General features: G+C 42.2%; 1 long non-coding RNA gene across 1 annotated transcript; it reads left to right on the top strand.

Moving 5' to 3' along the window:
• The first annotated feature begins 15 nt into the window (after positions 1 to 15).
• LOC142829891 (uncharacterized) lies at positions 16 to 27,239 on the top strand. The gene is made up of 2 exons (XR_012904792.1): positions 16 to 611; positions 27,068 to 27,239. It is a non-coding gene; the product is annotated as an uncharacterized LOC142829891 (long non-coding RNA).

Here is a 27,239-nt window from a genome sequence, read left to right as displayed (position 1 = left end):
TTTATTCTGAAGATATTCAGTCTCATTTGCTGAAACAGCAGCAAAGTCATACAAGGTTTGCCAGTTCATCATTTGGTCCTGTATTGCATTCTTATTACCTCATTTTAACATGTTTTACTGCGACTCTGTTTTTCCCAAGGGTTACCACACTAGGTGAAGGCTAAAAGGCAGCTTTCATTATAAAATGTTCATTGAAAGTGAACAAAAATAATAACGATGGATCTGGGAAAGAAGTATGTTGCCAAACATTTTGGGTTTTGTTCAGTGCATTACAATGGATTCATCTCTTAACACTTTGGCTTCAGCTCAGAACTGAAAGGAACTTAAGGCTGTATGAGGCAGGTAGAAATCAGAATGATCTGACTGGGATTCTAGAATAGCGATTGTAATGCCTCAGAATAATCCTCTCTGTGTTTCTAACCACAACTTTGCTACAATCAAACTAGGCTCAGTCTCAAAAGACTCTTCTCTAAGAACTGATGCTTGCTGACATAGGACATGTAGGGCTTAATCCAAAGCCCACTAAAGATAACAAGAGTCTTTTTACTGAGTTCAGATCTGTTCCTTAGAGATTTGCAGTTATTTCATTGGAAGACCTTTAGCAAAGCTGGGTAAATAAAGCTTCTTATTCTCTAAGTCAACTAAGTGGTATTAATGGAAGGCTTTTTGTTAGTTTTGACACAACCATGACATATTCTACTTTTGATAAGATGCAAGGAATCAAATACCATTTGTGTTGGTTATTTCTTTGTTTCTATATATGAAAGTCATTGCTATGTTTAAACCTTGGCCTTTTGTCTGTTTTATCTATTTAATGATGATAGATATATTTGTCTTCTATAGGCAGTACATTATAGACAGAGCTGGTAGCTTCGAATCTTCTTAAAAAGATTGTGATTAATAAATAGTGTGAATAGAACATAAAACAAAATATTAACTCAAAAACTTGCATATATTTGATTAAATTGTTATTTTAAAGAAAGGAGATAAAAGTACTGAAGTTTAAATAAAATTAGAGGATCAGCATCTGGCATGAAAGTTGGTAAAAGGCAAACCCATTTGTGAACTATAAGCCATTTGTCATGAAGTTTGAGAAAAAACATATTCAAAATGCTGAGTTTATCTACTTCTGAAATAGTCAGATTTAGAAAAAATTGCAACACCAACGAAATATCTAATTTCTGCATGACAATTGGCTACAAAGTTACAGTACCGGATTCCCACATATGATTGGATCATCAGCCAAAAATTAGAGAGATGATAGTCACTAACAATTCCTTGACCTTCCTTAATACTTGAACAGTTCCCTTTGTAATACCCCACCTCCCAATGCCACCTCTTCTTTCTCTCCCTGAAGTGGAACCTCTGTCATTACAGTATTTATCATATCAGTAACCCTAATTTTTAATAGAATGCTCTATATTTGCAATATCACAAACATAAAAAGTACATTAAAAGATTAAGGTTGTAAAGTCAAGCACTCAACAATTAGGAGAGATGCCAGTATTAAGACTGCATGTATAAGCTTAACTTGGCTTTTTTGTTTTGTGTTCACATTATGATACAGTCTGGGTTGTGGGGGTGAGCTGATGGGAGCATTGGGATTAGCTGTACAAAGAGTCTAGGATAAAAAACAAGGGAGGGATGAGCCTTGGAAAATGAGCTAGAGAGGGGATGATTGAATGAGGAGCCTGTGGAGAATTTAAGTGATTTGCCTAGCATCACAAAGGAAATCTCTGTTGGAGAGGGACAGAATCCATTTCTCTGAAACAGCATTAGACTGCCATAACCATGAGACCTTTCTCCCTCTCTTTGCTGTTCCCTGTCCATCATCCTATGCACTTTACAACTTCTGCAGTAAATGAAGCAAGAGTTTTTCAGACCACAGCTTTTTTCATATCTATCTCTCCTTCTCACTCCTGGCAGTGCTCTCCCCCTATAGGTTTCCAGTCCCCCTGCTCAGCCTCCCATCCCTGGCTACCAGTCCAAGTATCCTTCAGAAAGTCCCTGTCTCCCTTCATCCCTCCTAGCTCCCAGTCTCCCCTGTAAACTCTCAGTAAGAGTCTCTGTCCCTAGCCCAGCTTTTCCAGGCCCTGTGTCCCAAACGTCTCCATTTCTTCCACCTTCAGGTCTTGTCCCCTTTGCATTCAAATCAGTTAGGTTCCTCCACACATCGGCAGGGGTACTGATAGCACAGGAGAGACATTTCTGCTCTTAATTTCAGTGCCTGGCCTCATCCTGGTCTGAAGCAACAGAGAGCATCAATTATAGGGAAAGTCCAGCTTTGACCCTGTAGAACTGGAGTGAGCATTCTCAGGGCATGTCTACATAGCAGGCAAAGTTGAATTAAGATACACAACTTCAGCTACGTCAATTGCGTAGCTGAAGTCTAAATAGCTTAATGTGGCTTTTGGCGTTGTCTACACAGCAGGAAGTCAAAGGAAGAACACTCTCCCTTCAAGTATCAGAGGGGTAGCCGTGTTAGTCTGGATCTGCAAAAGCGACAAGGAGTCCTGTGGCAACTTATAGACTAACCGATGTTTTGGAGCATAAGCTTTCGTGGGCAAAGACCCACTTCATCAGATGCACGTAGTGGAAATTTCCAGAGGCAGGTATAACTATGCAGGCCAGAATAAGGCTAGAGATAAAGAGGTTAATTCAATCAGGGAGGGTGAGGCCCACTTCTAGCAGCTGATCTGAAGGTGTGAACACCAAGGGAGGAGAAACTGCTTTTGTAGATAGCAAGCCATTCACAGTCTTTGTTTAATCCTCAGATGATGGTGTCAGAAACTGCTGAGCTACAGTTCATCTGCAAATTTGACACCATCAGTTTAGGACTAAATTTGACCAAATTTGGGCAGATTTTCACAGAAACAGCAAGAGGCACATTCCTGAAAGAAGGTCCACCTTCTTCCATCCTTGTTCCAAAACATGGGGGCATTAAATTGCAGTTTGTAATTGTACGATATATAGATGTGTAATCAGGGGCGGCCCGTAAGCATAGGTGAGCTAGGCTGTTGCCTAGGGCTCCGCTGTCCCGGGTGCCCGATGATAACATCAAGGCCATGGATGGCCGTGCAGGCAGGGGCAGCGATTGCACCACCCCACATAGGGCGCCAGCTGCTGCAGCCGGCCTCGGGCTGTTCCTGTGTGTAATGCTATACATTGAAATGGGAGAAAATAACTATTAGCAGCTCTCAGAAAAATAGAGTTACAGTGGTCATTAAAAATAAGCTGTCAAAAGAAATGTAACTAAAAAGCAACAGATTTCAAAGCTAACCATGTAAACTGTAAAGGCTCACTTGTGAATGTTACGCTATTTGATAATTTATAATCACGTACTATTATTGCTCATTTAATATAGACTTTATTTACCTATGTCTATGCACTTGTGTTGCATTTGTCATCAGATTTCTATTGCAAATTTGATTTACTGGTTGGCTGAATTAATTTGTTACTTGTACATCATTTTTTAATGCTGCCAGCAGTTTACATGTTATCTTTATTTGAGTATTGAATGCCAGCAGGCGGTCATCATTATGTTATCCTACATTTAAATAATTGTTAGTACCTAGAGCATTTCTTACAGGAAACTTAAAAAAAAAACTAAAGAAATAAATAATTTATCAAATTCAGAGGATTGTCTTACATTCTGGTGATCTTTCACAATGTATGCACATTTACTTCATGTAACCTCAACTGTCAGGTGTTTTATGATGGAAATTAGCTGTCTTTTTATAGTGTTTTAAAGTGATGTTCATTATCTGAATGTTGCCTATTATATTACTATTGCCACAGGACTCATGAAATACTCTGACGCATATTCAGTACTAAGATTTAACTCCTAGTCCTTGTCATTTTCTAGACCACCATTCAAGGCTTTGCCATGAGCTGCCATATGTGCATGTGCAGGGTACTATGGTTACTTAATCCCCTGTATGGGCTGTGTGCATCTGTCCCTAGCCCGGGATGCTGGATTAATTTTGATAGTGAAGGTGTTGACAGCCATTTAACCACACTGTAAACCTTGCATATGATGGAAATCACTTCTAGCCAAAGAGTGCCATAGCATCCCCAACACCTCTATTTCTAGCAATTGTGTTTGGTAGCAGGGCAGCTACCTTCTAAGCGTACACTCATGACAGCGGGTAACATCCCTTTTCATGTTAGCTCCCCTCTTGCAGGCCTTTTACAAGCTCCACATGGTTTAATTTGTGGCTCACAGTGCCCCCACTTGGGACTAATTTAATAATGGAAATGGTTCAAACAATCACTGGAGTCCCAACACAAACATCCACAGCCATCAGGGCTGTCCTTATCGGCAGAATATGCAGCCACTCTATCTATTGCTTTTTCCTATCCCTGTTCTGTGTGTTTTCTTCCTCTGGAGAGGATCTAGTTAACTTAAAACTGAAAAAGCCTACCAGACCTATTAGCAGAACACTGAAGGTGTGAAAAAGCCAGTCAAGTGGTAATGAAGCCATTTAACAGGCATTTGCCAACTGCAGGTTGATATACACTATATTTACATGCCTGGCAATAGGTACTGGCAATTGCAGTTCCCGTTGGCTGCAGATCACTGTTTCCATCCAATGGGAGCAGCAGGAAGTGGTGCAGACTGAGACATAACTTCCTTCAGCTCCCTTTGGCTGTGAACAGTGATCCATGGCCAACGGGAGCTATAATTGCTGGTACCTGCTGCCATGCAGGTAACTATAGCAGCTGGGGCCCACCAGGAGCTAACACTGGCAGACTGGATCTTGCACACGGGCCACTTTTTGATCACCCCGGTATATACTGTCAGTTTCTGAATTAACTGTGTTAGTCTACAGACCTTAGTTTAAAAATTGCATTAAAACTATTTTGTTAATGTGTTGAAGATTATAAAATCATATCTCTAAAAAATCATCTCCCCCAGGCTGTTGTCAGGGATAGGGGCATAAGGGGTAACCTGTTTAATAGTACTTCATAGAGCCCCAGAAGTCCTAAAAATGTCCTTGATAGCCATAACTCAAAAGTTCACACACAGTTTTTCTATCCCACTCAAAGTTCTTCTTCTGTCCCAGTCTGCTTCACCCAAAATTGCCAGTCTCAGCTTTTTAATGGCTGGAGTTCAGCCCTCTGGCCCTACCCCTGTTAGTCACACCCTGTTTCCTTCCCCTGTTAGTCACACTCTGTAGCTTTCAAACCCTCTGACACAAGCTCTTCTCTATCTGACCCTTCCTGCAGTTTCTTGGGCTTCAGCCTTCACTTCAGCACCTGCTATCTTTTATAAGGAGTCACCCGATCGAAACCACGTGCACCTATTTAGTAATCAGGATTGGCTGACCTCAGGCCCTGAAGTCCTTATGGGACATGTCACCCTGTTACACTCCCCCTCTCAGGGAGCACTGGCTCCATTCCACCCAATGTGCTAAGCTGGTATAGAGTGGGATGGAGTAACAGGTAATGGCTGGAGCATTTGTTTTCCTAAATGTAGCAAAGACAGAGGAAATTATGGCTCCCAAGGGCATGTTGCCCCTTATTTATTAGCAGCTGCCTGAACTAATTCACTGAAAGTTTGGTAGGAATCTTGTCTTTTATATTGGCTGGACATGCTGTTCCAACTCACCATTTTGTTGACAGACACCGGTAGTTTTGCTTGAAAGACCTACCACTCACCTTTCTGAAAATTACACAGGGCTATTTATTGATACACACATTCCTTTGCAGCTCAAAGATGGCCAATGATGAGACTCCAGGAAAGCTTCAAGCATCTTCCATTCTGTGACTACTAGCAATATTATATTTGCATGGAGAATAAAAAGGCAGTGTCAGGAGATGAATCTGGTGCTCATCTGCTACTGTGAAAGCTTGGCATTAACTCTGAACCATAGATGAGTTTGTTGGTCAGGTCTGATGCCCACAGCATTACTCTCTGCATCTGCATTGTCGTCAGGATATTCTCAATGTGAAATGAAGTGGTCACAGTAGATAGAGGGACATGGAAAGGGGAGCAGAGTGGTGACTGGTGAGTTCATTGAGGGATGCCTATAGACATTAATCAGTGTAAGCACATTCACCTTTATTGCTTGCCATTTTATGATATCATTGGGCCCAGATGTTGATATAGTGACAGTGGATAGATTTTCTGTAAAGAAGATGACGTCCCATATTGCTTGTGAATGTGATAAGCATCCAGAGCATAGCCTGGAACTGAAAGTTTCATGCTGGTGATGATTATCTTCTGAAGTAAGATTACACATGCGCCAAGGTTTGTAATGAGTTGGAGGAAGACATCTTGCTTTGCTGCCAATAACCCCTTGATATTGAAATGCAGCATCTTGAGAATTGTCCCTAACATTAGGGTTTTTGGCACTGACCCTAAAAGGGGCTCCACTGGAGACTGTTCTTTTGAATTGATTGTTCCTTAGAATGGTCTACACTAGGGAGTTATTTTGAAATAACTCCCCTTATTTTAAAATAACAAGCAGCATCCATACTACCACGCCCGTTATTTCAGTATAAGGAGCTGGTTATTTCAAAATAATAATACCTGCTTTCCACGAGAATAGTGCTTATTTTGAAATAGTTATTTCGTGAGTTATTATTTTGAAATAAGTTATTTTGAAATAATTTCCTAGTGTAGACATGCCCTGAGCCTGATTTTGCATTTGTCTACTTTTATTTTGCTTTGCACTACTTACAGGGGACACCATGAGAAGGTAATATATCCATGAGTAGTTCTGAGAGGTAATTAAGTTCTTTCAAGTTTTTAAATTTGCTGGTAATGAACAGAAGGCCTATAAGATAAGGAACCTGAATCAAGCTGGAGAGAGAAAGTTACAAAGATGAAATTTACTCATTCTAGCTGAAAAGACTAACAGACCATCAAAAAAGTTTATGGAGATTCCAGCATTGGCAAAAGGTGTTTCCAGTCACTATAAATGGTACTGCATCCCTCCTAGTGGCTAATGACCATACACAGATCTTTAGTAAATCTTTTAACAGTACAGTCAAAACTGAGGTTGCAGAGAAGTGGCAAGCTCCTAGTACAGATTTATGTTGATGGCTCCTTTTTCAGACAAAGAGGTTGACGAGGTCTTAAAGCTTGAGAGACTGGAAAAGGCTCTAGGTCTGGATTATATTCATATGGAGATATTTCATTTAGGCCCAAAAGCTGGCTGCTTCCTCAACTATTTCTAGGACAATTACTTTCCAAAATCTTATGCAGGGTAAAGGCTGTACTCATTCTGAAACTAGGAGAACTGCTGGAAGATCTCAGAAATTGATGACCCATCTTTCCTTTGTGTCATATATAAGCTTATGGAGAGATTGATTCTGAGATGCATCAAAGAAGTTATTGAACAACAACTGCTTTTTGTTGGGCTGGCTTCAGATGAGTTTGATATACCCAAGATCACGTAATTTGCCTAACACATGATATCAAATATGCCTTGAAGAACAGTAAGAAAGTTGGTACTATTTTGATGCATCTGTCAGCTGCATATGATACTGTTTGGAATGTGAATCTGACTGCCAACTTATTGCTGGCTTAGGCAGGATCTGTTTTAGTTCCTCTCTTTTTTTCAGCATATTGTCTTACACCCGAACAGCTAAGGTCAATAAGTATGTATATGCAGATCCATATCTGCAAGATGGGTGATGGTGCTTTACATGATATTGAAGGATCACTCATGCAGCATCTGAATACGCTGGCCACTTACCTCAGCTAAGACCTACACTGAGTCTACAACCATGACCACAACCTAGCATCTGAATAATGGCTTGGTCAATCAGCCCCTTACAGTTTGTGTTCAGGATAATCCACTCTCTTTCCAGCTAGCTATCACATATTGAAGAGTCAAATGGCAGTCTAACATGCCAGTCTACCCAGAACACTGGAAGAACAGATTACATCCCACACCGTCTTGATCCAGGGGCTACTAGGATCCTCCTAGGGAACAGAGGCAAATGTTTACAAACCTTAGACATGGCTCTGGTATTTACTCAAGTTTCCACTGTGCAGTAGGTTGGACGAGTCAGCATATGCATCTTGTTGATTTGGAGTTGATCACAGCCATCCACTTTAGTAGTGGTTGCCTTAGCTACATATTAAAACTAATTTGGCTCTCCCAAAAATGTTAACCTTAAAACTACATCAAGGGCTATGAGAGAAGAAAATGAACTGCTGAACACAAGGTTGACAGTAGTTCTAAGAAGTGCAAATAAGCAATGTACATTTCCTGCAAGAAGAACTGCCCACCTGCTGATGAAAACATCTAGACTTACAGATTCTGCTTACTTGCCCATGCCTGAGTTTGTGATATCCTTTTGTGGCAGCTGTTCATGCACTCCTCTCACATACTGGTGGCTCTGGCTTGGATAAACAAGGACATATCAGGGTTGACAGCTACTGCCTTGTGGAGTGGCATCAACTCTGGGACAGAAGCAGTCAGTCTGATGAATTTTAGAAGCCCTAACTTCCATTCACCCAGTTTGCCACCCAGGATATAGGCCCTGGACTAGGCCGCTGATTGGAACAACCAGAAATTTGCACGGAAATTTCGCTTAGTTGAGATTTTGCAGCATGACTGCAGGGCAGAAATATGTATGGTCATTGGTCAAGCATGTAGTGGAGGAAGGAATAGTTAGAAAATGGGAGGGTAGACTACAACATCTTGCTGTTCTTGATGTGCAACAGTTAAATTACTGAACAATCTGTGTATCATCTTGTGATCCATACAAAAGAAAAGAATTCTTATTCTGTGTTTGTACTGACTTGAGGAAGGAAGATCTACTTTTGGGGTTTGTATGTACGTAAACAAAGTATATTTTCCTTATTTGCTTGCCATTTTATGATATCATTGGGCCCAGATGTTGATATAGTGACAGTGGATATGAAGAATTTTAAATTTTATAACAAAACTTGATTTTAATGAGCTATTGCCTTTATAAAAATTCAGGATAGGTGAGTTTAGGTGAGCAAGAGGCATTTTAGTTTACTTATAAATACAGTGCACGCCTTGCATGAATTGTTCCATATTACCATAGCATTAAAAAGTAGAACAATCCAAGATATGGTGTGAGAAATGATTTAAAAAATCCCAATATATTCCCCTAATACTTTTGTTTCCCTTATCAGGGCTGGCTTTAGTCATGTCTTAGTTTTATAATTTAAGGGTTATTTATGGTCTTACTTTATTCTTCAAAACTTTTAACTTATTTTAGTTTTTACAAACACACAGAAATCACATATAAAATTACAAATAAGCACTAGAAGAGAAGGGCTTTTCTAATGTTTATTCTGTGTAATCATCTGCAAAAATAACAGGAGAGACAAAGATTGTCACATAACTGCTTCCAACTGGAATCTGGAACAATGAGTGTTTTAAAAATCAATGTTGATAATGCTTACTTCTTATAGATTAGGCCAGTTTAACTAAGCAATATTGGTGTTCAAAAACTAGTCAGCTGGAAACCAAATTAATATCAACAGCAGGTGGCAGTGCTAGCAAAGCTTGTTTGTCTATGTGTAATCAGTCAGGTCTGGGAATATGACAGCTCTCAAGTCAGAAGTGAGTTAATTTATTTTGCACAGAGCCAAAGTCATATGACATCTTAGAAAATGCTTAACTAGACTCTAGTTAAGTTGTTTCAAAAGTTATTCAAGCTGAAAATTTCAACTGATAAGGTTAGGTGCATATATTTTCAAGACTTTTTATCCTGAGTCTTTCTAACAGGTTTCTGTTGATCAGCTGTATCTATAAAATACTAGGTTTGGTTTGTTGCTTGTTTTTCAAGTATGATTGTTTTTTTAACTCTGAAAGGAAGTGAAAATTCAAAAATAATCAGAGTTTGGGTAAGGGGTTTGGGCCACAGAGCCATGGGTCCAACCTGAGCATGCACGTTTCTGTTTTTAACCAGTAATAGAGCTCTGGGAGCCTAAGTCAGTTGACCTGAACTCTGAGACATGCTGCCTTGGGATTTTTACTTTTTTTTCCACAATGTGCTTGTACCCTCTGTGTCTACAGCCAGGGTTCATTACATGCATGTGGATTACTAGTATCATACAGTTGCCCAATGTCTGTGACTCTGTAACAGTGTAATGCTTGGTGTTGCCTCTGGGCGGCACTGTTACCTCTATAACGTCCTTCTCCTTCAGCTGTGACACTCGGCTGACTTCTGCACCACTCAGCAGGGGCTGCTGCGCGGGAGCAAGCGGCACAAGCGGCCATTTGGGCTCCGCGGTCCCCATGGAGCATGAGGATGCTGCATGGGGACCACGGAGCCCAAACGGCCACTTGTGCCGCTTGCTCTCGTGCGGCAGCCCCTGCTGAGTGGTGCAGAAGTCAGCCGAGCACCACGGTAGGAGGCAAAGGGGGGGGTGGGGCGGTGACATACATGGCTAGGGGGCGGGGCCTGAATGAGCGTGCATCCCCAATGGAGACAGAGAAGGGGTGGAGGAGAGCAGAGGAGACGAGAACGGAGGAGGCAGGAGGCGGAGGAGAGCTGCGAGAGAGAGAGGGGTAGGCATTAGGAGGAGGAGAGGGAGAGAGAGAGAGAGAGATGGAGCGAGAGACTGGAGGCTCAGGAGAGAAGAGCAAGATAGAAAGGGAATAGGACGTGGAGGAGAGACCTGAAAATCCCGTCTTATGACGGGCTATTGGGTAGTATTTCTATATTAATTAAAACATGTACTTTTCCTTGTGTGGGCGTAGAGAAGCAAGAGTATCATGGGCATCTCATTGGTGAGAACTAGGAATAATTTGATGGAGTTAACACCCCTCTGGCATTCGCCAGGCAGTTCATTCCTTTCAGACCTATTGACGCATCCTCTCTGCTAAAAGAAGTAGCCATCCCTTTTATAAATCACAGCCAAGAGGACTAACAAATTCCTTTTTAAAAACTGAAAGCTTATTTTCTAATGTGATCAATTAATTCGACAAACAAGAGGCCTTGAAATGGGCTAATAGTTTTATGCCTTGATCTAGCCCTGTTTTAGTAACTGACAATAGGTTGTGGCAAGAAAAGTGTAACAAAAGCATACTTTATAAGAAAAATTGTTTCTAAATTGAAAATATTTCAAGGTTTTCACCATAAGATGTCAGCACTGGTCTTTAACGTTAATTAATTTTCATATTGAATTCAGTTTTGCAAATAAGTTTTGATAACAAAACTTATTATGAATGGTAATAAACACAGTGTAATTGGCCCCTGATAGTTCATATGTACTTGTGATTTACAGAAGTAAAATGAAAAGACAGGCAAATCACCATGTCACCGAAGAGGCTTAGGGCATCTTCAAAACTAAGTTATCATGCCTCAAAAAGTCAGACTTTATCAAGTTTGGCCTGTGGTAATCTATGTTTTAAATTAAAGCACAGCTCACGTCAGATCAATATAATGAATTGATTTGTACACATTTCAAGTAGGACTGCGTTCTTTGGATTTTGAGTATTGAATGTGCACTGCAGTTAAAGCATCTTTTCTGCATAATTAGATCTATATTTGTTGGCTTTTTCATTGAGTTGAAACTGAGTTTAAAAGGCAGAAATGTAAGTTAAAGCAAAAATTATGCATTCCCATTATTTAGACTTTCTTTAAGGCATTGAGATTTTTTTCTGTGAAAAATAAAAGATGGAAAACTGAATATCCGGTGTTTTGATTTAAGTTGCTAGACTTCTTTTTAACTGTTTCAAGTTTGGATGCAGGTGAGCAGGTAGCCTCTTTCAATGCAACTGCCAATGTGCCCAAAAGAACATTTTGCTGCTTTGGTGGTCAGCATCTCTCAGGCTCTTTTGGAGCAGTGATGCCTTTGTTTAGAGATAGAGCTCTGTATAGCAACATGATACAATTTTTACACACAGTACTATGAGATAAACAAAGGATAGTAAAGGGATGACTTCTCTTTTAGGGATTATAGAAAGATTTAGGTGTGGGTCTCCTGTAGGGGTAAAGGGTTTATAGGATTAGATGATATGGATGACAAAATTAATTGATATAAAAAGACAATAGACAGAGGAAAGTGGAGGAAGCTACCACATGTGAACAAAGGGATGACTGACACATATGTAGTACTTTACTTTTCTAAAATTTGTTTTCCCTGTCACCCAAGAAACAAGAAAAAAAATAAGGTTGGGATATATATACACATATATAGTGAACACCTGTTCTCACACATGGTCTGATGTCTATACCATCTGAACCTTTGTACTAGAATTTATTTAACAGGAAACACTTACCGGCTCATCGGTTAACTGTGTACATGGTTACACTTTCACATCCCTATCACTGGCTTTGTACAAAGATTTTTAAAATTCTCCCCCACCAGCTAAGGGAGAATTTCTCTGGCTCAGGCCAACATAAGACAGATTTAAGCTGTTTTAGAAGTCCTCCTTGTTTAGGGGAGTTGCTAGTGTGAGACCATACATGGTTTGGTCATCATTCTGGGATGCATTACCAGGAGTATTGTGAGCAAGACATGAGACGTTATTCTTCCTCTCTACTCTGCACTGATTAAGCGTCAACTGGAGTATTGTGTCCGGTTCTGGGCACCACATTTCAGGAAAGATGTGGAGAAATTAGAGAAGGTCCAGAGAAGAGCAACAAGAATGATTCAAGGTTTAGAAAACATGATGTATGAAGGAAGTCTGAAAGAACTGGGCTTGTTTAGTTTAGAAAATAGAGGGAACATAATAGCAGTTTTCAAGTATCTAAACAGATGTTACAAGGAGGAGGGAGACATTTTTTTCTCCTTATCCTCTGATGATAGCACAATAAGCAAAGGGCTTAAATTGCTGCAAGGGAGATTTAGATTGAATATTAGAAAAAACTTCCTAACTGTCAGTGTGGTTAAGTACTAGAATAAATTGCCTAATGAGGTTGTGGAATCTCCATCACTGGAGATATTTAAGAGCAGGTTACACAGACACCTGTCAGGGATGATATAGAATAGTGCTTGGTCCTACTATGAGGGCAAGGGACTGGTCTTGATAACCTCTTTGAGGTTCCTTACAGTTCTAGTTTTCTATGATTCTGTTCTGGGATGCTTTGGGTTACAGCAGGCTTGGCCAAAGAGTTTGTGGGGCCCAAGGCAACTTGCTGACAGCAGCTGCACCGCACAGCTGGGCAGCTCCCAGCCAGGGCAGCCAGCAAGTGGCCAGGCAGGTGAGTGCTGGACAGTGTGGGGCCCGGAAGGCATGGGGCCCAAGGCAACCACCTTGCTCGCCTTGCCCTAAGGCTGAGGCTGGGTGGCAGGATTGCTGTAGTGTACAGCAGCAGCTACACTAATGATCCTGGCCAGCTTGATGGTATAAGGGTGGCTTGAAGCCACCTTTACTTCACCACCATCTTAGCTGTGTTTGTTTGGGCTGCCCCTCTGGTGTACCACACATACTCTCACTAATAAATATTTTTAGAATTACAGTAGTATTCTTTGTTTAGTAAGTATAGTTTCTCTTTTGCTCCTTATTTTCTTTCTCTGAGGTGGATTTATATACTCCTGTGATTAACTAACTTTGTGTTTCAGATGTATATCAGAAAAGCTAAGACACTTGAATACCTATTTCACCTGTTAGGAGAATCACAGTCCGCAATTCTATGGTGCAAGCTACAAAAAAAAATTGGTCTTAAGCATATTATAGCATGACCTCACTGAATGTTCTGGGCTTTTGAGATGAAAAATAACTAAGAAAGCTCTTCTTTGATTATAGATGAACAAATATTGTGTTAATCTGGAAATGGAGTCTGTGACCTCCACTAAAATAGCATTCTTACCAATGCACACATAACCTTCACATTAATACCATTGCTTCCAGCTACTTATATTAAGGTGTTGCTGCCATAATTAAAAATAATCTTCTAAATGTGCTCAGCAGTTGTATTGTACACACTACAGTAGAGCTAGAACACATAACAAAACAGACACAGATATGTTAACAAAAGCTGAATGCTGATGTGGGTGCTGAAATCTTGACAACAGAATCCTCTTGAATACCTAAGAATATAAATTTGCCACTAGAGGGTGCACTATGGCCAGGTATTGCAAAAAAGAACTAAATGCTCCTTGAATGTTTTGTGAGGATCTGAGAAAGACATGTCTGAGGAACCCTAAATGTTTAACATTTCAAGGGGCAGTCAAAGGTTTCCAGAGAATTTCTCTGAGCATCTGTCTGAGCATACAGCAGACTTTATTTGGGGCAACTTTAATGTTAGCTTTCTTTCACAGTTTCTTCTGAAAAACAAGTTGTCATGTTCATTCTTGCAGATCTAAAATATGTTTGAAACTCTTTAAGATTGTAGCGTCAATGAAGAGTTGAATTTACACTTTGATAGATTTAGGTATTGCTTGTTTTTAAAATCTGAACATGTAGGATTATTGTCTGAACTACAACTAATCCCAGCAAATTCACTTACATTTTACATTATACTATTGACTGAAGAAAGCTTTAAGAAGAACGTCATTTCCCTGGAGAGTAGAGATTAGGTGCACTGTCGAAGCAGGGAGTATTTGGTAGCATTGGGAATCAAAGGATAAAATAAGTGAGGCAGAAGATTATGTATCATAAAAAAATTTGATTTGAAATTTTCAAGTACTGAAAGATTGTACAGTCTAGTTCTTTTAATCTGTTGGGTGAAATCCTTATGTTTGCTCCAGACCCTGCGTGCTGCTCAAAAAAGTCCGGAGACCTATAAAGAGGCCCTAAAAGTCCCCAGCTGAAGAGTTGGGATTCCCCCAGTGTAGAAATTGTAGAGACCAGCCATTAAGCTGCATTCTGAGCATCTTTTTGCAAGCCCTAGCAATGGGAGGAGCCTGGCAGGGTGTGGCTAGATGCAGAAGTGTTGCAGTGGGGGTGCAGCTGCAGCATACAGAACAGCTGTGATTCCAAGTATAGTGCTGTGGCCCATAGAGCAATCAGAGGAGGCTTTTGTAACTTAAACTGACCCTAGAGGCTGTCTCAATTAAGCTGGGGGCCTGTTCACCCCCAGAGCATCCCAGTATATCTTAAATTTACCTTTGTTCTGTCTTCCCTGGGGCTGTGGGTTCTATTTTGCACCTCTTAAAGTGTGTCTAATTGCAGCTGGGAGTATGGTTATACTCAAGTGGCTAGTGCAAGCTACTTCCAGCTATGCTGCTATTTTTCATGCACTAAATTAACCAAAGATAGCATGTGCCTTGCATGCTCTGTGAAGCATAACAGCAATGTGGATACTCTTTTAGGGTGTGTCTGCACTGCTCTGTCATTTTGAGATAACTAGTATTATTTCGAAATAACAATGTGAGCATCTACACAGCCATTCCATTATTTCAAAATAATTTCAAAATAATGGACGGCTTGTTCCAAAATCTGTAAACCTCATTCTATGAGGAATAAGCTCGTAGAATAATTTGAAATAATTCATGTGTAGATGCTCCACTTCGGCTATTTTGAAATAACTCCTCCCCAGGGCCATTCTAAATTATTCCTCCCCAGTGCCTCCTGGTGCTCTAAATTGAAACAGCACACGTACATTAGGGAAGCCTGCCTCAGACTAATTTTGAGGCTTCTCTGCGCTGTAAATGTACAGGCAGTCCCCGGGTTACGTACAAGATAGGGACTGTAGGTTTGTTCTTAAGTTGAATCTGTATGTAAGTCGGAACTGGCGTCCAGATTCAGCCGCTGCTGAAACTGACCGCCAGTTCTAACTTACATACAGAATCAACTTAAGAACCCCAAGCGTCCCCAAGTCAGCTGCCTTGTAGTCAGCGCTGGTCAGTTTCAGCAGCAGCTGACTTGGGGACGCCTGGGGCAGAGCAGCTGGGGTGCTGCTGGGTTGCTCCAGTAGCGCCGCTCCTCGGCGCTACTGGACCAACCCAGCAGCACCCCATCTGCTCTGCCACAGGCGTCCTGATTCAGCCGCTGCTGAAACTGATCAGCAGCAGCTGAATCAGGTCGCCTGGGGCAGAGCAGCTGGGGTGCTGTCGGGTAGGTCCAGTAGCGCCCAGAGCGGCGCTGCGGGACCAACCGGCAGCGCCCCAGCTGCTCTGCCACAGGCATCTGGAGAAAAGCCTAGTCTGCTGGGGGGGGGGGAAGGGGGCGTACTAGCTGCGCCCCCCCCCCACCCCAGCAGACCAGGAAGACGCGGGCGGCGGACCGAGACGCACCGCGGTCCCGCCGCCTGGGTCCTCTGCGCCTTTGCTCCCCGTCTCCCTGGTCTGCTGGAGACCAGCAGACCAGGGAGATGGGGAGCAAAGCCTCTGAGGACACCAGCAGCGGGACAGCCGCGGGGCGTCTGGGCTGTCCCGCTGCCGGCTTCCCCGAGGCTTTGCAAAGCCGCGGGGGGGCTCGGGCAGTGAGGCAGCCCAGGCGCACCTGGGCTGCTCTGCTGCCGGCTTCCCTGCGGCTTTGCTCCGCGTCTTCCTGGTCTGCAGACCAGGGAGACGCGGGGAAAGCCCCGAAGTACACGGGCGGCAGGACCGCGAGGTCCCGCAGTACGTGTCCTCCGGGGCGAGCCCAGTTCGTAACTGCGGATCCGACGTAAGTCAGATCCGCGTGAGTCGGGGACTGCCTGTACTGTTTTGAAATAAGCTATTTTGGAATAACTATTCCGGAATAGCTTATTTCAAACTAAGCGTGCAGTGTAGACGTATCCTATGTAGGTCCAATGAAGATCATCATAGAATCCCATCATTAGCTCTAGATTTTAAATTCACTTTTAATTCTTCTGACGTACTGGTCTGGATTCAGAGCAGTAGGTAACAAATATATGTTAATTTTACCAACAATTTCAGTTTACTACTTACCACCATGACTATCCAAGTGACTTCAATAAGACTTCATTTGGCAATAAGCGTTCACAGGATTGTGCCCTTAATGATGAAAAACCAGATTTTCAAATAAGCTCCAACCCCAAAAACTCTCACTGAGAATACATTTGGCCAATCTTTAAGGGTATAAGGTTGTCTCAGCAAAGAAGTCTATTGTGTAGATTTAATTGAATAGCAGTACACAGGCGTAGGTGCTTTGATCCTTTTTAATATTTATCTGAACTTAAATTTGTGTTCCAAAAATATCTCTCTGCCTCTTTTTTTTAGTAAAAAAACAGAATAAAAATGTAATCCCCCAATTACTTGCATTCAGCCTTTAATGAAAAATAATGTTGCTAATTCATTAAAATATAAAGAAAATAAAAATCTTTTTTTAATCCTTTGATAAAGCTGGTCCTAAATGCCATGTTGAATCATGGGGGTTTTACTCATGTTGCGTTTATTGAAGGCATTTTCCTACTTAATTTTTTGGATTTCTTTATAGGTTACTGCAGGTGTCAAAGTTTTGTATTTTCTTCATTTTTTGACAACTAAAATTCTCTCTGGAAGAAATTAGGTAGATACTGAGGCAGCCCTAGGATACATGAATTCTGTGGTTTCCTGTTGTGGGGCAAGTACACACTGTCATCTTCTGGGCCATGGAGAAGGGCATTATAGCCCCAAGGCTGAGTCCCATTGGCCAGTCTTAGCCTCTGGCATTATTGCCTAATGGTCAGATTCAATAGGCCTGCCCTCTCAGTCAGGCTGTGTGGCCAAACAACCAGTGGGGAACTGGGCTGCTACTCAGGATGAGTGGCAGCTAGGGTAAGTAGACCCAGACCCTCCCTTCTCCACCAGGCCCCATTCCAGAGTCCTGACAGCAGCAAACAGATTCACCACTAGGAAGCAGTGAAACACACTGATTTTGTCTCAGTTCCACAACTGGATCAATGTCTAGTTCTCCTGAGTTACTTCCTACCCTATTTTTCAGCGCAGGTGTTCAGAAGCCTCCTGGGCCTCTGGGATCAAAACCTTCTGATGACTCTGTCCCCTCTTGGGCTTCAACAGGCAGCTGGGTATCCACCTGGGTCTCGGTACATTTAGCCTCTGCGATCTAGGGCTCTGGCATCTCCCAGGAGGGAGCCTACAATGTTCATCCACTTTCCTCAGCAGTCCACCCAACTGAGCTGAGCTGTTCCCCCTCCTCCCCTGTTTACCAGGGATCTTTTGTCTCCCCCCAGCTCTCCCAGACACCAGAGTCCTTTTCTTTCTTCTCAACACCCCTGTCCCTCCAGGCTGTCAGGGGCCTTTCCCCACCTCCAGCACTGTGGCCAAGGGCTGGGGGGTGGGATTTGGGGCAGTGGTGCTACTTATCCAGTCTGGTGGCACGAAAGATGGCAGAGCCCCAGCCTTGCTGGCCACTCTCTTGGGGCATGTCTACACTACAGAGTTTTTTTCCATTCCCCCCCCCCCCCTCAAAACCCTCCCAGTTATATCCACACTGCAATCGTGTTCTTCTGAAAAAAAATTTGAAAGAACAGAGGGGTTTTTTGACATTGGTAAACATCCTTCTACGAGGAAGAAGCCTTTTTCTGAAAGAGCTCTTTAGGAAAAATGTGTGTGTGGATAGGTAAGAGGGAGTTCTTTCAAAAGAAGAGGAAAGAGGAAAAAGCACAGGTGCCCTGATGGCCACTCCATCCATAGTAATCACAGCTGAAATGCGAGATAGCGTTTTGAAAAAGCAGATCGCTTTTTTGTTGCGCTTTTGCTGTGTAGATGCTCTCTTTCAGAAGAAGTTTTTTTGGAAGATCTCTTTCGGGAAAGCTTCTTCCGAAAGAAGTCTGTAGTCTATATGTAGCCTTGGTGGTGTAGCTTCCTCCAGTGCTCAACCTGCAGTATAGCTCTCCCCTGTGGGCTCATTATCCCTGATGCATCCCTCCTCTCTGTGTCCCTCCCATTCCAAATTATGGAAAACAGTCCTATTCCTGGCACTTTCCATTTTCTTGGCACAACCCCCCCAACCTTGTTTTAAGTTAGGATAAGAGGAAGCTGCATACCAAATCTGGTCATCCTTGCTCTCCCACAAGGGTGCTATTTATGAGGGGCTAGAAGAGCAGTAGCCTCTCCCCCAAGTTTGAACCCCTGGATTTCATAGTTGAGGTCTGCTTAAAGCTGCATGCCCTGACTCTAGAGGCAGTTCTTAAATGCAGCAGCATTTGAGCTGCTTGTGGCTTTGCCTTTTGGTCAGGAAGTTTGTTATAAAAAGAGAGAGGCAGGTGATTAATTTAAACTAGCTCTGTTAAACTTAAATGTTCTTAAAGAAGGGGTAAATAGCAAGGTGGCAAAATTTGCAGATCCTACAAAATTACTCAAAATTATTAAGACCAAAGCTGACTGCAAAGAGTTACAAAGGGATCTCACAAAACTGGGTGACTGGGCGACACAAGGGCAGATGGAATTCAGTGTTGATAAATACAAAGTAATGCACATAGAAAAATATAATCCCAACTAACATATAAAAATTATGGGGTCTAAATTAGCTGTTACCACTCAAGAAAGAGATCTTGGAATCTTTGTGGATAGTTCCCTGAAAACATCTGCTCAATGTTTAGTAGCAGTCTAAAAACTAACAAAATATTTGGAGTCATTAGGAAATGAATATATAATAAGACAGAAAATATCATATTGCCTCTTTATAATGTCATGATATAGCCACACCTCGGATACTGTGTGTACATTTGGTCACCTCATCTAAAAAAAGCTATATTGGATTGGAAAGAAGTACAGAAAGGACAACAGAAATGATTAGGGGTAAGAAACAGCTTCCATATGAGGAGAGTTTCAACTTGGAAAAGAAAACTAAAGGATGGGAGGATATGTTAGATGTCTAGAAAATCAAGAATGGTGTAGGAAAATAGAATAAGGAAATCTTATTTACTCTTTCACTAATGTAACACAAGAAGCTCATCCAACTACATTTATAGGTATTAGATTTAAAACAAATTATTTCTTCCAAGTCAACCTGTGGAACTCTTTGCCAGGAGAGGGTGGAAAAACCCAAACTATAACAGGGTTCCAATAACAGCAAAAGAAGATGGGAATGAATGATGGGGGATGGATACTTTGATGATTGTCTGTTCTGTTCATATCTTTTGAAGCCCCTAGCATTGGCCACTGTTGGAAGACAGGATACTGGGCTAGATGGACCATTGTATGACCCAGTATTGCCATTCTGATCTTATATAGAGCCCAAATATATCTGCCCCCTACTGTCACCCACTAGACCCCCCCCTCCCTTTCTAGAGCTGAGATAGAGCCCAGGAGTCCTGGTACTCTCTCTTTCTCACTCTCTCTCTCTTTTCCCTCTCCCCCACTCTCCCCCCCTGCAGTTAGTAAGAAAATAAGAACATATATATATATATTACATTTTTAAGCCTAACCAGTGTCTCTTGAGTGTCTTGCCACAAGATGTCAGAATGTTAATATTAGAACTGAGTAGGTCTAATATGTATTTACATTTTCTTTTTTTATATAGGAATTAGATATAGTGCTCTTTTCAGCTAATTGCTAAGTTAGCCCAGTCAAAAAAGCCCTAGGGTTTTCCAGTGCCTTGGTAGCCCTAGAAAGAGGTGATATGTGTGTAGAGGGAGGGTGTATGGAATTGGTTCCTCCCCCCATTTGCTGCTTGGCTTGTACGAAGCATGCTCAGGGTGTGTCTAGACTACAGGGTTTTGTCGACAAAAGTGGACTTTTGTTGACAAATCTATACCTGTGTCTACACTATTGCTGAGTTCTGTCGACATAACGTCGACAGAACTCGGCAGTTTTGTCGACAGCGGTAAACCTCATTCTATGAGGATTAACGCCTTTTGTCGACAGAGTTCTGTCAACAGAAGGCGTTATTGCATCTGCACTGTCCTTTGCGTCTACACTGTCATGTCAACAAAGTGGCTTGTTTTGTCAACATAACTGGATGTAGTCTAGACGCTCTTTGTCGACAGAAGCTTTGACATACTGTCGACAAAGCCTCTATCGACAAAAGCCTATAGTCTAGACGTACCCTCTGTAAGACTGCTGAAGCTGCTGTCTTCAGTCTGCCTTCCTCATGCTTTCACTCTCTTCCTCCTCCTTCAGGGCATGCACAGATCACCACCCCCACCAAAATCTGAAATGGTGCTCCTCTCTCCTCATTTAGGAGGACTTCATGAACAAATGGACTCATAGACAGACCCAGAGACAGAAAGACTCACAGACAGATACACAACTCTAATATATACATAGCTAGATAAAAACCCAACCATATAGTAGATGGTAATGACATTTAGTCATTGTCACCCTCATGTGGGTTTGAACTTAGCATCTACCACCATTTTCTCTAATTGACATTACACACCTTCCTGAGCCATTCAGTTTTCCCTGCTTTGCAGCCTGCTCTAGTTACAAAGTAGTTTTTTAAAAAAACAGACAGTTAAGGACTATTAATAGTATGCATCATTTTATCAAGAGTATAGAGCAAACGGTTTTGGGGAGGGACAGAGAAAATATCAAAGTAGGACACATACTTTCAACATTAAAAAAAAGATTGAAGTAGAATCAAGAAAATTCCTTTCCACTGTGACATTGTTTATTTCTTGCTCATTGATTTGAGAGGTCAGAGGGAGAAAGCATTTCTTGCTCTATTCTGAAAAGAATCAGTGCCTGTCTTCTTACAGTCTTTCTTTATTTTTTAAAGTTATGATTTGTGTTGAAGTGCTTTAGAGGGTGCAGAATAACAGAGAATGGAGAAAATCTGTCAGGCAAGATATGTGGGGGAAAATAAGAGGTGGGAGGAACACCTGAATTCTCTTCTGCTGCCTACCGTTTATTCATAAACCACTTTCTGCCTTTCATCTGGTCACATCTGTTTCTTAACATTGGTGTTTCTCTCACTCTTGCCATGATGAGTATGTTGTATGTTGTGCAGAGTTTTTCGGTGGCAGGCATAAGATGATTCTTCCGTTAATGATGATTGACAGTGGGGAAAGACTGGCATTGCAGCTAAAAAAGGCCTGGAACCCTGAAAGACCCCATGCAGAGGCCTCTATATGCTGCATTGGTGTGTAGGGACTGTCTGATAACAGTAAGTGGTATGGGGAGAATTTCACTGGTGTGACAACAATGTAGAGATTGCTGCTTCTCCTCACAACACTTGCTGGAGAAGATGTGGAGGACAAATTGAGGTCAGGACTAGTGGAAGGAGGATGAAAGTCTGAGCACTCTGGGGATTTGGACTGCTGCATAGGCAGACCTAGGGAGGTGGCTGTAAGTTAGAGTAACTTAGAATGCAGACTGAGCTGAGGTGTTCTATCTAAACCATCCTTTCCCACATACCCTTTGGTCTAGACTTAGGACTAGCTTCTTAAGAGAGGCAGCCCAAGGATATCATCCCACATGGGGAATTTTTCTCTTTGTACAGGTTGCACCTCTGAAAACTGGCACTCTCTGGTCATCGACAGAGGGTCTTGGACCAGAGAGCCCAGGAGCCTAATGACAGGATAGCCAGCCTGGGCTCCTGGCAGCAGGGTTGGCAGCCTGACTGGGCAGTGTGGGTCCAGGGACGGAGCCCTGTGGTGGCCTACGATAAGTGAGGTTGGGGCCTGAGTCCCGTGGCAGTCCCTGGAAATCCCCAGCAGTACAGGACTGGGGTCGGAGCCCTATGCAGGAGCTGGAGTTTGCAGCAGCCCATTAGCAACTGGGTAAGCAGCCCAGCCAGGCTAGTGGTGGTGGTGGGGAGTGGAGGCATGGTACCTGCTGGGGCGATAGCACACAGAGAGTTTGGGGGCTGGTGGCAGGGGATCTCCCCTGGCCCCGCAAATTCTCTCCTTGGGACTGGTCAGGTCTGAAGGTGCTGGACCAGCAAAATATGAGAAGGGTGAGAAGTTTGCATAAAATCTTGGCTCCATCTTCAAACAAATACTTTCAGACCTGCACCTGGCAGGAAAGTATGTCACTCATCAGGGTGCGTGGTTGCTTTGCAAAATGTCTGAGCAACCTGAGACTGGACTCTGTGGGTATGTCTAGACTACATGCCTCTGTCGCCAGAGGCATGTAAATTAACCTACCCAACATAGTCAATGAAGCTGGGATTTAAATATCCACGGCTTCATTAAAATAAAAACGACCACCACTTTGTGCTGGCTCAGCTGATCATCGGCACAGTGCATGAGTCAAGATGCGGATCGGTTGACAAGAGAAGCCTTTGTCGACCACTCCCTTATGCCTCATGAAATGAGGTTTATGGGAGCGGTCTACAAAGGCTTCCCTTGTCGACCAATCCGCGTCTTGACTCGCGCGCTGTGCTGACGATCAGCTGAGCTGGCACAGAGCGGCGGCCATTTTTATTTTAATGAAACTGGGGATATTTAAATCCTGGCTTCATTGACTATGTCGGGTAGTCTAATTTACGTGCCTCTGGCGACAGAGGCATGTAGTCTAGACATACTCGGTGTGCCTGGGTTAGAAGAAACTCCAAGCCAGAAACCTCTTTTTTGTAACATTTCTGGCGTATAGTTAAGAGTTGTTCTTTTCCTGATACTTCAAAGGTCTCCCTGAGAATGGTGTATGACTTCTTTGGCCTCGTTGTTGTGCCAATATGAAGCAGGATGGTTTGAGAACACTGTTGCATTACCGCCCTTCATGCAGAAAATACCAGTTATAATAGGTGCATTGATTGTATATATAATGACAGCACATTTTATTATTAGCGCACTTGCTAGAAATGTGACTCATTATACCACACCCCTTGGAAACCAATGGATATCATTATTTACTAACAAGTCAAGTTATCATTCGCAAGATGATGGTGTAACAGATAAATTACTGGTGTGAAAATTGCATTGGAATGAAATGGAATATAGCAGTGACGAAAACTACAGCAAAAGTCATTTCAGTAACAAGAAAAGGCCATCTGGCCTAACACACCTGCCCTTTTATAGCCTATTTTAATTCCACCTTTGTACTTTTTCAATCTCTGCCTTCTACAGAAATCCATACGTGTCTCTCGACCTCATTTACACTAATTTATTTACTCTCCAAAAGCACTAACAGCCTTACTCTGCAAGATACTGAACAACCAATACGTTGAGGGAGCTCAGCATCTGGCAGCATCAGACCTCCACATCACACCACCGCAAAGGAAGATGGATTTCTCTTCAGCCTCACAGGAGTGTAGTCAGGATGAATTAGCAAACTATTCTGAAATGTTTTGAGATCTTTGGGTGTAATGTGTTATATAAGTGCAATGGTTATGATTGCTATTATTAAGAATTATTAAGGCTAATAAGCAGGCAAAAGATCTTGGTGAATGAGTTTGATATAATTTCAGCGTGTTAAAAGCTATTAAAATATATTGCCATAGCTTCTTGAAAGAGTAACACAATTTACAAGGATATATAGGTAGTAACATCTTTACTAAATACACTTGATATTTCACATGATTTGCCTAAAATTACGGGGTCATTCATTGATTGCTCATAATTTTTATGAAACATGCATATGGTCAAACTATCTAAAGTGCATTTTGATTAATGAGGAGAAGTAGGTGAATAATTTTTGACCTTCATCCCCATTCACTAACCCGCTAATACCAACAGCTTTAACATGTTTGCATTAAACTACCCATTACAAACTTGTTACAGTACAGTTAAATGTAATGGTATTATAAATGAACTCTGCATTAAGAGTAGGAACTGGAATGGAACCAATCTTTCCTCAGAATTCCTGAGTGTCAAGGTTTCAGATGGAACCTGCATTCTCCAGTCTGATGCTGCCAGTTGCCTCACTTAAAGCAGTTGTTAAGCTTTCTTCGGTGGGAATGAGATCTTGACTTTCTGTGTAGGCTTGCTTGCTGAAACCATGGGTGTCATTTGCAGTTGGTTCTGTTCTTTGTGTCTCTTCTCTGTAAGTATAAAATAAAGCAAAGTAGAACATAAACAAAGAAGGAACAGAAAGGAGCTTTAAAGTGGTTTTTATTTTACAGAAGCATAAGTGCACCAAAGACAAAATTGGCTGCTGGCACAGGTTGCTGCAATCACACTGAGTGCAGCAAAGTTAGACCAGCAACACATTTTACCCGAAGTATTAGTATGAATAATAGATATAGCAAGTTTTTTTGATAATTAAAACCTTAGCAAACCTAGGGAAATGAGGGCGTATTATGATTATCATTGCCGTTATATTTCATTAAACACACTGATGTAGATGGAAGTTCTGCATGTGCAGGAAAAACTGTCTTGGGCCTATATTGTAAATTAACAAATACCTAATAGCACAAGAGAGCATTACCAAACTGGATTGCATAGACTCATAGAACACTAGAACTGGAAGGAACCTCAAGAAGTAATTAAGTCCAATCCTTTGTCTGCATGGCAGCACCAAGTACCACGTAGAGCACCCCTGACAGATGGCTCTCTAACCTATCCTTAAAAATCTCCAAATAATAGAGATTCCACAGTCACTCTAGGACTAGGTAATTTATTCCTGTTTTTAACCACTCTGACAGGAAGTTTTTCTTAATGTCCTAATCTGTGCTGTTGTTGTTGAAGGGATGGGAAGGAATTTTATAGAATTTTTGTACCTAATTCCTTTAGACTCTTCTGAAAATCTTAGCCTAAGTCTTTTAAGTCAACTAATCAAAAATTTGGCACTATACAGAGGTACTGGTGATATTTAATTGGCTAGTAATCATGCTGGTTTGGGGACAAGTGAGCAGAATGATTGTCTTGGGTGCCTCCTTCCATTAAGTTTCAGATTGCTGTGCTGCTCACCTTTATTTTATGTTTTTTGTATGTTTTCTGCTCTGGACTGGCTGTTTTCTGTTTTGTTGGTGATTGATTGGCTATTTTTTTGTTTGCCCCAATGGCACTGGCCATCAAAAATGTTTTCCACTTTGGTCAGCAAAATGGATAGGGTAATTCTTGCCTATGATACATACAGACTGGGTGAGCCAATAGTGTCTGATCTTAAACTCTAGGCTCATCCTTTCAGGCTCCAAGGTCCCAGATGGGCTTGCTTACACTTTGAACCAGTGTTACTATGTAGTAGAGGAGAGAAGAAACAGATATTGCTAGAACACTTTGGGTCGTTAAAGGAGATCTTGCTTCTTTTAATTCTTGAAAAATTTATTGTGGCTTGTTTTTTGTTATGTCAGCAGTTTAATTTCTTTTGTGTTCCCACTGTACCTCTCCTTTGTCCCAGTTTTCCAGCCCATAAGTGTTTGAACTGCACTTTATGAGTAGCCCTTTGATGTTGCTTGCATAGGTAAATGTTGCTTAGTGTAAGTAGTGGTTGGAGAATCTGTCCCTTTAGCTACAATATAACACAAAATTATGACTGCTTCTGAAGCAACTTTGAAAAAAAGAACTGTTTTCATTAGGGTTGCCAGGTGTCCGGTATTCTACTGGACAGTCCAGTTTTTTCACCCTCTGTCCAGTAAAAAAAATCAGAAAATATCAGACACGTGCAATGTTGGTATTTTCTGTTTTTCCGGCTGGGCGCCAGACGGAAGCCTGGCAGGGGTGGGGGGAGTGGCTGGGAGGCGGGGCTGCGATCGGCGCAGGGAGCCTCTGGTTGCGTGCAGAAGCCGGGTAGGGGCGGGGGAGTGGCTGGAAGGTGGGGCACAATCGGCACTGGAAGCCACCAGCTGATTGCATCTGAGGAGGAGTGACGCCTTGGAGAGGAGGAGAAGCCCTGTCCCTGCTCCTGAGCACTTTTCAAGTGCATTGTGGTGCCGCAGTCCAGGAGAGGTGCTTTGTAGTTGCATTTAGCGCCTTCCATGGCCTCTCAGCCAAAACTGACTGGGGTGGAATTTCTACTTCTTCCCACTGGAACACCCAAAGACCTGGCTGTGGGGGAGTCATCTTCCTACCCCTGGTCCCCCCCCCCTCACCCTGCTATTGTGTTGCACCCAGGGTCTGCCTCTCTCTGCTTTGGGGAGCAGGCAGCTGCTTTGCAGAGCAGGCTCTGCTGCCTCCCCCTTTGTTCCCAGCTTGGTGGCTCTTGTTAGTAGCCACACAGGATATGTGGTCGGTGTGCGTGGTTCTGAATATCTTCAGAAAATGCAATAGTTTTCTGAACCTTCAAATTTGCCATCACGTCCTCACTCTTATCTAACATAGAGCTAATAGTGGCTTTTGTGTGTGTGCGCGCGCTGACCTCTAATTCACTGATACACCTTCCTTTCATAGCAATTTAAGGCACTGCCAACAAAAGATGCTTTGCCATGTGTTGAATCTGTCAAGCCTTTAACTTGTTTCTCCTCAGGTGTCCATTGAAGATGAAGCAGATTTTGAACAAATGTGTCCCGGGGACTATTTGTTAGCTAATTTTTCATCTGAGTTTCCAGCTGTACCAGCAAACTGTGTAAGGAAAAAAGAAGGTGATTTTCAAGACAAATCCTTGCTCAAATGGAATCAGCAATATAGTGTTGCTGTGA

Source organism: Pelodiscus sinensis, chromosome 6 (genome assembly GCF_049634645.1).
Source record: "Pelodiscus sinensis isolate JC-2024 chromosome 6, ASM4963464v1, whole genome shotgun sequence".
Taxonomy (NCBI): domain Eukaryota; kingdom Metazoa; phylum Chordata; order Testudines; family Trionychidae; genus Pelodiscus; species Pelodiscus sinensis.
This window is presented reverse-complemented; position numbering and strand designations above follow the sequence as displayed.